Source organism: Lethenteron reissneri, chromosome 27 (assembly GCF_015708825.2).
Source record: "Lethenteron reissneri isolate LAM-NWPU_2019-01 chromosome 27, ASM1570882v1, whole genome shotgun sequence".
NCBI lineage: Eukaryota > Metazoa > Chordata > Hyperoartia > Petromyzontiformes > Petromyzontidae > Lethenteron > Lethenteron reissneri.
In genome coordinates, this window is record NC_083805.1 from 9,759,063 (window position 1) to 9,773,888 (window position 14,826).

The 14,826-nt window shown below is 49.3% G+C and overlaps 1 long non-coding RNA gene across 1 annotated transcript in view; it reads right to left on the minus strand.

Moving 5' to 3' along the window:
• Window positions 1-14,582, minus strand: part of LOC133348536 (uncharacterized) — a 43,376-nt gene extending 28,794 nt beyond the window's left edge. The window contains exon 1 of the long non-coding RNA XR_009755803.1: window positions 13,473-14,582. This is a non-coding gene — a long non-coding RNA (uncharacterized LOC133348536). The remainder of the gene's footprint in view (window positions 1-13,472) is intronic.
• Window positions 14,583-14,826: the final 244 nt, after the last annotated feature.

Here is a 14,826-nt window from a genome sequence, read left to right on the forward strand (position 1 = left end):
TCGTGGTTGCGTTTGGAATGTGATTATAATTTTATTTAATTTTATTTAACTCTCGTGTCCATATATTTTTTGTAAGTACATTTTATGTTACTGCGGACTGGACTTTCGTGATGAAGTATGGTCAAACCCACTGCCCCCCCCCCCCCATGACTGCCTCAGAATGGAGTCATTTCATCCAGCGGTAGGTTGACAAAGGGCTGTCAAAAAAACTGAACTTTACAAAAGACGTACTTGTGTAAATGCGTGTCATATTCCTATGAAACGATTACACGGATATCGCTCGTCTCACACAAACATCCATCGCAGGCAAAATGTTATAAAAAGCGTCATACCACGATTACAAATAATCCATGCTCCGAATGTCCTGGCTGGCTGCTTGCTGGGCTCCTCTCCACCCCTACAATGGCTCTTGCTCGTGGCTGCGGGCCAATGGCCCTTAAACTAGCCGGGTTAATTGGCTACACGGGATTTTCCGTGTAACATATAAACAACATTGAGTTGAACTCGTGGAAGATGATAGCGACACCGAAGGGGTGGCAGTAACGAAACCAGAAGACTGACCACACGTCTTCTTGGTTCTTTCGGTAAAGTCACGTAGAAGGGAAGTAATAAAATAATAAAAATAAAACATTATAAAACAATTCTCACGACGTTTCGGCTACAACGCAAGCAGCCGTCCTCAGGTGAAAACCAGGTCTGTCGGAAAGACAGCGTATTTCACGTCGTGAGAATTATTAAATGTGTCATTTTTATTATTTTATTATTTCCCTTCTACGTGACTTTACCGAAAGAACCAAGATGAATCCCTGCAGTCACGAAAGCTTTAAATCGAAATGTGTTACTGTACTGTAAGAGCTGTGTCCGTCAGAGCTTCCTTGTTGCATCAGTGGCGCAGAGTGCTCCGAATAGGCCTTAGTAACAAAGAATTGCACAGGGGCCCCTTTATTCAATTTCCCCGGCCCCTGGGCACCTCTGACCTATGGGACCCGGTGCAATTGCACCGTCTACACACTCCTGCATTGCCCCTGCACACCCCCTTGCACACTTGACAGCAACGCGAATGCTGTGAAAGTTGGGACTTTAACGGTAAAACCCATACAGGAATTGAAATTTGAGATGGCATTTTACATTAAATTGCAAGACGGCGTTACTAATTGGCAAAACATGGAGTGCCAAACCCTCGTGAATGCAACTGGTTGGAACATCCCAAAGCAGAAACCTCATGACGCGCGTGTCATTGAGAGTCAGTAAGGCTTTTGTAGAAAAGAGGCTATTAATATTATTGCTTCTGTTGTGCATAGACAACCCTTTCATTTTCGATTTAAAGCTTTCGTGACTGCAGGGATTCATCTTCTTGGTTCTTTCGGTAAAGTCACGTAGAAGGGAAGTAATGACATAATAAAAATAAAACATAATAAAATAATATAATATTATTGTATTACTTCCCTTCTACGTGACTTTACCGAAAGAACCAAGAAGAAGACAGCCCTTTGTCAATCCACTGCTGTGAGCGGCCGTGGATGTTATTTGAGCGCGTACTTAACCATGCTGATCAGTGCGGGTTTTGGCGACTGCAGCGAGTGTAGATACGAGGGCATAGACGTAGAGTACAGCAATGGGTGTTGCTGCACCGCCCTCTGCTGCCCACCACATAGCCCCACGAGTCAGTGACAATCTTTTGCAGGCATGGTCATCGACCCTTCTAAGTACAAGACAGGATTTACCCTGCTTCGCTAACCAGATGTGATGAGACCAGGCACATTCCAGGTGATTTGGGCACGGGTGAAATGATTATTGTTAAGAACTGATCAGAATATTTAATAATTTTTATTTATCCTAGAGAAATTCCATGAGCTACGATGCTCTTTTTCACAGATGCCCAGTAAGGGTGGGTCAGCAAGGCGGAGTTTGCGGGGGGCACGGGAGGGCAGTAATTCAAAGGATGCTCAGTGATGGTTCCACACAACGGATAGCTTTAATCTGTGCACATATATTGTATTTCATTTAGTTAACTCAAAAGGTGCCTTTTTATCAGCAACAGATGAATTCACACAGCAAAACGGAGTGTGTCAGCTGTAAAGTGAAAAGCAGACCAAATGATCGTTTCATCTCTGCTTTATAATAAAAATATATAAACCGCAGATGTTTTTACGACAAGGCCTAGGTTTATTTACCGATGTGGTTACTTTCTGAATTCGTGTTTCTTTCAAGCAATGCTGGGGAGTGGTGGCGCAGTGGTTAGCGCACCGTGCTGCGGTTTGCAGCTAACACCCAGTGGCTCAGTGGTTTCGGAATCAATCCTGAAACCCCCTCCCCCAGCCGACCCCCCCCCCCCCCATTCACAAACCTCCCACTGACCAGCATTGGTGAAGTATGGTCAAACCCTCATAAAACTGACAGGGCGAGAGGTCCTTCATCCGGTAGTAAATTAATGGGAAAAAAAAAAACACAAGCCGAATTAATATTCTCAAAGCAAAGCAAATATATTCACTGATATTCACCATAACCGTGTTAAGAAATGTGTTCTTTAAATTGAACACGTCTATTATTTAAACGAGCAATAATTAGCACCACGTGCACTGTCATTGATAGGACACAGCGTCTGTCATGGCCACCGTAGATATATTTTTTAAAAACTCTTTTCCTTATTTGTATTTCTATGAGAACATTGATATATATTTTTTGTTTAAGTGTACTCTGTATACCGAAAAAAAGAACGTCTCTAGTTTGGCTCGAGTTCCAAACGTATCAGTGCAACAACAGCATAGGACAGTGTCACTCAGCCTTTTTTGTCTGACGTCACTGCAGTGCTCACAATGCCGTGAGACGAAACTTTCTTCACGGGTCAGCGAAGAGTTAAAATGACGTTTCCACACAACGGGCAGCTCGAAAGAACACAGTGGTTGCTTCAACTTTACTCTCAACCACACACACTGCGCCTGCGCCATCCGATCTATGACGAGCGAGAACGTACTTACTCGCCAAATGATTGCGGAGTCGTGTAATAAAATTGGGATCTAATAATTTTTTTCGTGATAAAAACATAATGGTGTACTGTATACATCCGCAGTATACGTATACCAAGATAACTGGTGTTCTTGTTGTATACTTTATCTGGAATTCTGCAACATTAAAGAGAACGAAAACCTATGAATGATATCAATAAGATGAATTGTGCTTCATGGGGTGCGGCACTTGCAATCAAACATTTGAGATTAAATTATAACTCAACAGGCAATGCTATTGTACTACAAAGTTGTGGGGGGATGTGTTGTTGTTGTAAATATTGGGTACTTTTTTTTAAAGAGGGGGGCCACGTGCTAGTTGGGATTGCGCGTTCGTGTGATGTCACAATGTGCGCGTGTTGTTAAACCGGCCAGCCCCGCGTCACCAGTCAATTCCGTGAGCGACGCACAGACACAGAGAGGGTGACCACGATGACATCTGAACAAACGAACGATTCCCGTGGAAGGTGAAAACGACTAACTCCCCCCCGCCTCCCATCATCAAAGCGGAATACTCGGGTCCATCACATCGCCAACGCGATGACAAACATAAAGTGAAACAGTGAACACCGATAATTCATTATACCCAGAAAAATTAAAAATTTGCCTTGAGGACTAAAATAACAAAATTGTACGACATCTACGAATACGAATAATTATAGGCGCACAGTGGGTGTAAGAATGCGTCCCAAACAAGCTCGGTTACAAATCCCTTCAATCGTTGTTGCTAAATTAGACCAAGTTACACACACACACATAAAAATCGACCGTGATTTGTGCAATAATAACATTGCCAATGCAACCAAATAAAGCACACAAAACTAAAATCTGGTTCACGAATACGTCCACCACGAGGGCTACTCGAACACAGAACGGTCTAGAACAACAACACCCATCCCTCGTCCAGCCCCCCCGGCGTCACGGTAACAACAACAACACGTGCCACCACCACCAGCAGCACCACCAGCAGCACCACCAGCAAACACAAATTCGACGTTGTTCATTTCGCTGACGTCACGTGCAGTGTATAAAAAAAAATGAAAGACCCCCACCACCACCACCACCGCCAAAGACGCATGGCGGGGTTCCGTCACAATCCGCACGGGGCCAATCGGAGACGCGGCCTCGGGCTCGGCCCCCCGCTCAAAAAAAGGGCGGACCGCCTCTTCACTTTGGCGTCAACAGCGAAAGGACCGAGGCCATTTTACACCTGACCAGGAGGAAGGGTGCGGGAGAGGAGGAGAGAGGGGGGGCGTTACAGGGAGAGGTGGCCGGTCCACGACTCTTCTCACTCGGCGCGGTTGTTTCGGAGGTTACACGCAAAGATGAGTCCTGCCCTGGTAAAAAAATAATATACAGCAATGAAATAACGCGCTTGGTAAATTGTAAAAAAAATAAAACGCAGCGGCGTCGTCGTCGTCCTTCTGAACCCGGGGACCTGAGTTCAACACCCGGCCACGGGGTCTAGGATCGGTGTTGGCGATGTCAATTTAAGAGGGGGAGCGGTGGTGTCGTGCTTAACGCTCTGTGCCCTGAACAAAGCCCCACCAGAGTTCGATTCCCGTTAGTGACGTTTACATCTGTAATATCCCCCCCAACGAGCGCCTGCCCACCTCTTACATCAACCACTACTGACCAGCGGAGTGAAGTATGGTTACAAAAAAAACCCGCGTAGCGGAGGACTTCATCCAGAAGCAAACAGGCAAATCGCAAGGCATTCACCACCGCGGTCCAGGAACGATAATAGATCCTTTTGTATTTGTTTTTTCCCCTTCTCATCTCAAATTTTGACATTTTGTTTGGTTTTATCAAGATCCTGACTATACGAATTTTTTCCGTGAACGCTTTTTCACATTGAAAGAGGCCCCACGCGGCCAATGACCTCGCCAGAACACAGCGAACCAGTGGGTGGATCAACTCCCACGGTGGAGAACCATCCCGCCAGAAGGCGTCGCCCCTTCAATTGTAATTAACAATACGGTTTTAGCCGTAAACCTTCTAGCCTCACGATATAGTATTATTAGTACGACGCGTGACCGATGTGTGTGGGTAAGAGTCACACGCGGCAATAATAATAATCTGTGTAGCAATAACACAGCCTCCGTAAGCATAGCGCTTGTCACAACTCGACAGTGAACCACAACGCGTACACGTGTGTGTGTGTGTGTACGTACTACTGTGTCCTGCCCTAGTGTAGCGGTTAGCGCGCTGCGCTATGAACCTGGCGACCCGGGTTCGATTCCCGCTCACGGCCAACACCAGTGACGATTATCTGAACCGGTCCTGGGCCTCCCCTAGGTCGACTCAGCCTTAAATGAGTACCTGGTGCGGTGTGTAAACATCGCCACTGGGGAGACAAAGGCGGTCGGGCGTGGTGCTGGCCACCCACCCCCTCGTGTACCGTTCCGGCCTTCATAGGTGCTCGCTAACAGCACTTGCCCCTACAGTCTGTTAAGGCTATACGGGGGATCTTTGTCTTTGTACTACTGTGTACGACGTTTCGTGGCCTAGCCCTGTAGTTGCAGTTCACGGTTGTGGTGTTCCTGCCGTGGTGTCGCTGCGTTTGTGCGCCGCTTAGGACCCGTGGGCTTGGGTCGCTGGTGTTTTGAGGAGTTGCTGTATTCGCGGCTTGTGTCGCTGTTGTGTTCGTGGCTTGTTGTCGCTGTTGTGTTCGTGGCTTGTTGTCGCTGTTGTGTTCGTGGCTTGTTGTCGCTGTTGTGTTCGTGGCTTGTTGTCGCTGTTGTGTTCGTGGCTTGTTGTCGCTGTTGCGTTCGTGGCTTGTTGTCGCTGTTGTGTTCGTGGCTTGTTGTCGCTGTTGTGTTCGTGGCTTGTTGTCGCTGTTGTGTTCGTGGCTTGTTGTCGCTGTTGCGTTCGTGGCTTGTTGTCGCTGTTGTGTTCGTGGCTTGTTGTCGCTGTTGTGTTCGTGGCTTGTTGTCGCTGTTGTGTTCGTGGCTTGTTGTCGCTGTTGTGTTCGTGGCTTGTTGTCGCTGTTGTGTTCGTGGCTTGTTGTCGCTGTTGTGTTCGTGGCTTGTCGCTGTTGTGTTCGTGGCTTGTCGCTGTTGTGTTCCTTGTTTGTGCCGTCCCTGTTACGGTTTGTGGTGTGTGTCGTCACCGTTAAGTCAATGTTTGGCGTTGTCGCTACTCGTGTCACAAGTGTTTGTGTTGTTCGCTACCGCGCTTAGCGTTGCGACATTAAAAACAAATCTGAGCAACAACGCTGTCGCGTCCGTTGTCAACACAGCACACGAAGGGGTCTGTGTCTGCTGCACCGCAGTCCCTACGGTTTTGGAGGCACTCTTCGTGTGAATACACCACTCGACTACCCTTACATGCATCGTTGCAAGCGATCGTTCATCATTTCGGTCGAGTAGAACTCCTCCGATGTATCGCTCGTGCATAAAGCGCCCTAACGATATTGTCCACACACTTACCAGTGCGCATTTTGACAGTGATGTTTTACACTTGGCGCTGGTTATACATTACGCGCGTGTGCGCAACCACCCTTGGTAATGTTTCTTCGTCGTCGTTGTTGTTATTATTTCGACCACGACTCGTGTGCGTTGACTAAAGTCGAGACGTGTTCTGGTGGAGGGATGGGGGTGTACCGAGCAGACCCAGAGGGCGCGCTTTCCACCGGCTCGATCGTCGCACTCTCACGAGGGGCACGCGGCCGACTAGAAGCAGCAACAAAACAACGTGTGGATGGAACGTCGTGATTTGTTTAGATTTTATTTCCAACTACGTGACTTTACCGAAAGAACCAAACAGTATGTGCATGGAACTTTTTAGTCTGAGCTGTTTCCCCCGCCCACCCAATCGCCGTCGTGACGACATCGTTCACTCGGGTCGTTTTGACCATACTTCACCACGTCTTCTATGCGTCAGGGGTATGTGATGTCCGTGTCGGCTAGGCTGACACTTGATCGCAAGAGGGGGGGGGTAGTGGTGTGTGGGTACACACACAACAACGTACGCACACCACCACACGAGTACGCGTGCGAAAATAAAAACGGGCTACAACGCACACAGAAATTACATGAATCGCATTGCTTGACATGATAGGTATACACCAGATAGCCACACACCACACCCACGTACTTACACCAGGGCGAACGTGCATGCACACAGGCTCGTACACACAATGAGTACGCATGAACACAACGGCGACACGCGCACACCCAAGCTACACGTGCGTCCCATACGTACAGCGCACACAAACACGATGTACATACAACACCGCATATACACACACACACCGATATACAGACAACTGTATGGCTACTTAAGAACACACCACACACGATCATAATGCACACGACGTATACACCACGTACGGTATACGTAACACACCACATGCACACGCTACACGATGTACAGACATACGTAACATGCATAAACACACGCGTATGTGGCGTGTTGTGCTGCCGTATGCACAACGTACACAACACGCCACATACACAAACACATCACCTATGCACACTAAACACGTGCACACTAAGCAATGTAGGCACACACACCACAAATAACACACGCACACCACGCCACACACAAGACATCACACACGTACACCTAACACACACAATACGCAACACACACTGCACATGGACAATACACACAATAACCACGTGCATTCAAACACACACACACAGCATCCCACATATACACCACCCCGTACAAGTACACACCACCACAAACAAAGAGCACACAGCGGAAACACTGCACGTTGTAATACATCACATGCACACAACACATTGCACAACATTCAATACAACATATAGACAGAGTATATCACATGCATACATTAAACTGTACACAACACACATACACCGCACGTGGATATTACACAACACACACACGTACAAACAGCACACGCACACACTCTCTACCCATGCGCGTCATATTCAGTCAGCAGACAAACAACACACCACATACGTAGACTACACAATACGCCGCACACACCAAACAATTACGGATACATATACGTAAACACAAGAATACACACAGCACACATGTACCGTTACACACACACACACACATTACATACACAAAGTCCACACACGCGTGTCACACCACGCACAGCACATCAAAAGTGTACACAAAACGTAGTGTATAGTAAAGCAATGTAAAACACAGGACGTAGCACAACCATACTGCAAACGTACCGCATATGCAGCACAATGCAGTCGAATCACACACTAAACAACGCAGGGTACACAAAGAACGCATCACATGCGGACAACACAAATACACAATCATAATCCGCGTGCTCACCACGTTGCACTGAGTGTACGTGTTGTTAGTGATGCCTGTCGTTAGTGTTGATACACAATGTGTATGATACAACACATACACACAATATACTAGGTACGGTGCACACACTTCAGGAAGGCACCCCGAACACACAATAAACCATAACACACACCACACTCGCACAGAACACGCCACGAACACAATACAGTACTGCCCAGGAATAAACCACGTATATACACAGCACGCCACACAGATATAGCTAACACACCACCTTCAACACACGATACGCGTAAAACACACACACGCAATTCTCACACACACACATAAATACGTACATATATGCTACACATACAGCAAGCCACAAAATAATAACTCTTGACACACACACATACCGGGTGTACACACCACATGGGCACCAGCGATTACACAGGCCCAGACCAATGCACACGACACACATATACAGCAAACCGCATGAAATCCATCGCACACACACAAGACATACGGGATACACACACCACAACGTACATAAAACACACCCCACGCACACAGAAAATAACATAAAAGACACTACACATACGACATAGAACACACCATCGACCACACACACAACATAGACCACACATCACACACACAATCAAAACACCACGCTACATCACCAGAGGACAACACACGTATATGTACGATATGTTGACCTTCTTTCGCACCGTACGTAGCCAACCGTGCACGGACACCACCACAGAGGGGGGATAGACGATGCCACATCAGCTCTCATCCTCTCTCCAACCTCCTCCACCTCGTCAACATCACCTGCAGAGCGGAACTATTACCCACCTCAGCCACCACCACCACGGCACAGCCATCGCTTCCTTTCCGCTGCCTGCACTCGTCCGGGTCATCTCTTAGCCCTATTGCCTCGTGATGAGTAACCAGTGCCGCATCCTCAAATATATCCACACATTGCTGGATGAATGCCCCCCCCCCCCCCACCTCGCCTCCGCAAGCCACCAACCATCCGGAATACAAACGTCTCTCTACATTAAATATACAATCAACATGTGCGTGCTAATAGTGTATGTTATCAAGCTGCAGCTTCAGTTAACTTATAAAATGAATAGCAGGTTCACGTGACGATTTTGACAATATCGCTGGCGGGCGGGGGGGGGCCTTTTCGCCATTTGTTTACACACGCAACCTGTTAGTTGTGTTCTTTAAAAGACGTGCCGAGCACGCTTTGATTTACGTCGTGGCTGCTTGCTCAGAAGGTACAACACACGCTTGTTTGTGTCAACATCACCGCGTTTCCGGCACGCACCACGCACGGCTCGCCAGTGAAAGTGCTTCACCGTCACACGCGTGGAGGCGCGTGAACTGCCACGGCTGTCAGGCCTTGAAGCGGACTAACCTTGCTACGGTTGTCAATGAACAGCAGCACTCGGGGAGACAAAGGCGAATGGGCGCCGCGGTTTTTATCAACATCAACACCCGCACCCACCCCCGGATACGGCCGTCATCGGCTCTCGCTAAACCAGCAATTGCCCCCAAGACGATCGTACGGTATCGTGTCGGGCTATAGCGAGGGCAATCTTCGTATTTTTGCGCGTGTGTGGTGTGCGCTGTATAATACAGATTCGGGTGCAAACAGGACTGTGTCCATTCGGTTAAATGGACTGGTGTCATCATCACAATCGGCATCACGTTCATTATCATCATCAGCAGCAAGAAGCGTGAAGCGGTCGGTCGCTACGACCAAGTGAGACGACAACGACGGATATCGGGTGGCGCTCACGGGCCAAGAATTGGCGTGCTGCGTGTGCCGCGGCGCGTGTTGCGTTGAAACGCGAAGATTCGCCAGCTCCGTTGTGCTCTTCCTTACCTTGGGTGGGCCAATAATGCAAAAGGCAGTGGTGGTGGTGGTGCTAAAGGATGCAACGGTGAGGTGGGAGATAAAGCACGACGATTGTAAAATGGATGGACAATGCACAAAACAGGCGCGGCGGTGGCGGTGACATCACCAACGCTCGTCGCCCCGTTGATGTTCGTCGTCGACGGAGGATGACCATCGCCACACCGTCGTTTACCATCGGCAAAGAACGCTTGCTATACATTTAGTTGACACCGCGTGCTTGCTTTACACTATACTTATCCGTAATGCGGTAGTAATTAATTTTACTGCAGTAATATTACTATCATTGATTTTTTTTTTAACGGCCCATTTTAGTTTCATTACAAGAAAAGAGCGGAGTAGTCTTTGTGTGTTTCAACGCGAATCGCCGGACGCTTTGGGAATATCGACTTGTTCCGACCCATTCACACCCCCCCCCTCAGCCCCAACAACCCCCCGACCCCCCCCCCACCACAATATAACATTTACTTATACACCATTACATAATACACGTGTTACGCACACAACTTGAACAACAATTGGAAAGGGACCAAGACGCGGAAATTGGCACGCCGTACACTATCGATGGCGCGTCGATTCATATTTATAAAGAACCCCCCCCCCCAACTCCCGTATAGCCCCCAACTACAACCATTGACTGTTGGCACACACACAAAAAGTGTTAACGAGCACCTTAATTAATATTTTTCACAGAGACGTAGACAAACAACGGGTCACGTGCGGGGACGATGAGCGAGTCGGGCGGTTGTGGTCGATCCAATTGGGAGTGAAAGTGTGGTTAATGTGGTTGATGCGGTTTAAGGCACTGCCACCCCCCCCTGAACAAAAAGCCATGACTATTGTTGCTGTCAGCGCAGAGTAACGCGACCGCATCGTGAAGGACCCGTGTGTGTGTACGACGAGGCCACGGCAAAAATGTCTTGAGCAAGCGGTGGGTGGTAAGGACTTGCCGCCTTCGCCGAGAGGAGCGCGTGCAATAACTTAACTATGCATTTTGCTATCGTCGTTACAAGAACGTGATTGCACGGTTGTGATATACGGCGCCTATGGAATAAAAAATAATGCAAAATGTATTCGTGGTAAATCGTTCATTTGTGAAGGCAACAACGTTGCGAGTGTTCAAGTAAGGCGATCTCAACGGCGCTGCACGTGTTTAGTAAGGCGATGTCAACAGCGTGTATGAGATTGGTTAAGGTTATCTCAACGATGTGTATGCCGTTACAAGGGCCATCTCTATAATGTCCATCGTGTTTAGTAAGGCAATTTTCAACGCGCGCGTGTATGACATTACTAATGCCATCTCAACAATAGCATGGGATTAGTAAGGCCATCTCAACTATATAGTGAATGCGTACAGTGAGGTCATCCATATAATGCCGTGTGCGTGTGTAGTAAGGTAATCAACAATGCTGTGCAAGTTATGTATTATAGTAAGGCCAAGTCAACATTTCCGTACACGTGTTTAGATTATATAATCAGTGTCCTAAGACTACGTCAATCACTTAAATGCAGTGAGCATGTGTATATTAGGACACAAAGCAAGCACGCGTACGTCATACGACGCGTCAATATCACACGAAGATGTAAACACATTTGTCATCAAAACTGCTCCCAAAAAAGGGGGGGGGGGGAGACCATATTATGCGACGTTTCGAGCAATGGGCCTTCTGCATAGCACACAGAGAGGTCGATTAATGAGCACAGCTAGTAACCACGTGCGGGCTAAAAACACAAATCTATCCTCGTGTTGTAAACGCGTGCGCCAACTACCAAAACGCATCCAATCAATGTCCTAAACATTCGGTGAGGCCGACAACACGAACACGTCGCAATTGAGCACTTCAAGCGATAACCACTTTCACTGCCAACAACAAGCACACGATGGCAACCCCCAAGTAATTTGTAGCAGTAAGCAAGTTGCGCGGCGTTTTCGTTAGTCGCTTACTGTTGCCCCAGCCGCGCCACGCACACCTGTAGTAGTGCATAGTAAGGGATGCACTGGCATCAGTGCAGTTAGTAAGCACGTGTGTGTGTGTGGTCTTGGCTAGAGAGTGCCGCTGGCAAGTTACACATCTGCCCCACGATGCTTATGTAATGCCCGTGCCGTCCAATACGCTAGCACGCAAGCAACCCGTTCGCCGTTGCTGGTGGTGGTGTTATGATGCGCGTCGAGGAGGTGTGTTGTTCTCGTGAACGCACGTGCCCACACATGCCTTGTTCACGTGCCAGGGGGTGGCTGTTGCCGATGGACATGCTTGTTCGTTATACTGGAAGTATGATGGTTTTTCTCGGCATGTGTTTTTTTTTAGGCTACACACGCCTTTGTGCGCAGGAAAACTAATCTGAACACCGAAAGCGTGTAACGGTGAAATAAGCGCGTCCGAAGCGCGTTATTTACCAACGGGATGTGCAAAGGGCACGGTGCCACGTTATTTAAATATGCATTTCCCAGCAATATATTTGTGAATTTGAAATGCCACTTTTTGGTGTGTAAAAACGTGTAAAAGCGCCGACAAAATAATACCCGTGCAGTGCGCTTTAGCCCTGCCCTTACTGAACGCGCGGCCTTTGCAAAGCTACGCTGCACTGTAAATACAAACGTCTAACGTTTCAGGTGACGACCCTTTTTCAGACCAGATAAGAACATTAATTCGGCACAAATCGTTACATTAAACGGCATCTACGAAGGATGTGTTTATATAAATACGCAATCAAAGCACAGTGAAAGCCATAGGCAAACCTTATAACAAAAAAAAACACTCAATTCATACACCCTACTGAATTTTTTGTTCTTGCCGCTGCAAACGTTACGACCCTAGAAAGAACATGCAAGAGACGACGATTCGGTGAATTGTCGGGGGGGGAACCTCTCGCGGGGTGGACACCCGAGTTAGTCGACCCGCACGTGCGAAATCGCGCAGGGGGTGGTGGACATGGCGTGATCGGCCCAACCACCTCGTCCGCTCGCGGCGCGGCGCGCACACGCACAGACAGCACCCACACGAAGCACTCCACCGCGCATCGCATTAAGGCGAAGAGCAACTACTGTACTCGACTGGCCTCGCGAAACAGCCCAAACGAGCCACGGGGCACTCGTGTTAATACTTCCCAACCACCCCCCCCCCCACCCCCCGAAACAAGCTAGCTACGTAGACTGTTGCACGCACAGAGCGTGGCGCACAGAGCGTGGCGCACAAAAGTCGCGCACACAAACACAAAGCAGCTGTATTGTATAGGCTGGTGCGCGCACATCCTGTACTGCTACCATCTATCCAGCGTGGCACAACTCACACACACGCACACACACACCTTACCCTCTCGGGGTGACCATCTCCGATGCCAAGCGTGGAGAGAGCCTCTTCAAGTCTAAAAATCCCAGGGCTTGAGAGCGGCGTCTTGAGCTTTTAGTGTGTGCGTGTGTCTGTTTTAATGGCGCGGGGGGGGGGGGTGTTCCAATGCTTTGGTTTGGACATCCTAGAAATGCACACCCAATCTCTTCTTCGACGCTGTAACTATACCTCATCTCATCCTGCCATGCCACCAAACTCACTCTACACACCACCCCCCCCCCCGAAAACTGTTCTAATCGCAGGCCACCTCCGCCCCCCCCCCCCCACAATGGCTGAGCGGCCACTCCATCCCGTAATCCACAACAGAATATAGACGTACAAGCGGACCGCCTCTTGCAAATACGCATCTATACGGCTCGTACGAAATGGGCGACGAATCTTCTCGTTTCTAACATTATCCAGTTTTATAAATGGGTATACACAACCGCCCCCCCCCCACCAAATTGGTACTAATATAAATCCGGCACAAATTTTAGAAAAATGTTTTACAATGGGAGGAAAAAATCATCCCACGGACGGCCGCTCGATCGGACGGTCGGGACGTGTGGGGAGGAGGGGGTGGGGAGCGCTCGCTGCCGAGAGGCGCGCGGAGTCGTGGAGAACGTGGCGGCGGTGGTGGTGGAGGAGGCTTGCTGTCGCTGTTTGTCTGCCTCGCGACGAGATAGAATCTCCCCCCCCCCACCACCAGCAGCAAAACTCACAATGTCCACGCATCTTTTATCTTCCGTGCAGAGCCATCCCTTCTCTGCAATCCCCGCTAGCATCATCGCCGCCATCCGCTGCAGGTCTTCATCGCTGTCACCCCCCCTCTCTCTCTCTCATGTCCGTGTGGCCGAACCACAACCGCCCCCCCCCCTCCACCTCCCTCCCCACCGTCACATCCCCCCCCCCCAATCTCTTGCATCCTCCACCATCTTCCACAGCGCATGATGGAACCTGGGAGCCTCTCCACCGCCCCCGACCCCAACCCCATCCGCCCTCGCGACTCGGCGGTGGAAGAGTGGCACGAGAAGAAGAAGAAGCCGCGATGGGGGCCGCGGAGCAGAGCGAGGAGCGGAGCGGCAAGCAAGGGGGGGGGGGGGGCGTAGGGGAAGGCAAAGATTCAGAGGGAGATGGGGGGGGGCAGAGCGAGAGAGGGGGGGCAGAGCGAGAGAGGGGGGGCAGAGCGAGAGAGGGGGGGCAGAGAGAGAGGGGGGGGGCAGAGCGACAGATATGGAGGGGGGCAGAGATGGGGGGAGGAAGAGGGAGTGGGGGGGGGATGGGGGAAGAGGGAGATGGGGGGAAGAGGGAGATGGGGGGGGGGAAGAGGGAGATGGGG